The following is a 425-nucleotide window of genomic DNA, read 5'->3' as shown; positions in this document are numbered from 1 at the left end:
CAATTTTGGTTAAAAGTGAGACGAATAAGATTTATTAAGAATTTACAAAATATAACAACCTGCAGAAAAGGAAATGCAAGGGAAAGGATGTCTGAAGAGAAGAATAGCTTTAATACTTAATGCATGTGTCTGATATACATTGAAAGGAATGAATATGGACGCTCATGCATGTGCTTAAAGATAACAACAATTAACTTAGGCAGCGAAAAGACACTGCGTCACGTGGAAATATAAATCGTAAACAAATAAGATTTTGAAATAAGGTAAATAAGAAAATGGGAAAGAGAGAGAATGAAAAAAAAAATTCTTCAGGCCGAGCATTGAGACACATCCTGGCGGAAGGACGCAAGGGATTCAGAGAAAGTGCAATGTCTTGTGTGGAGGATTTGCCCAAATAGATGCCCACCCTAATTAACGGCTGAGAA

Source organism: Penaeus monodon, chromosome 27 (assembly GCF_015228065.2).
Source record: "Penaeus monodon isolate SGIC_2016 chromosome 27, NSTDA_Pmon_1, whole genome shotgun sequence".
Lineage (NCBI taxonomy): Eukaryota > Metazoa > Arthropoda > Malacostraca > Decapoda > Penaeidae > Penaeus > Penaeus monodon.
This window is presented reverse-complemented; position numbering follows the sequence as displayed.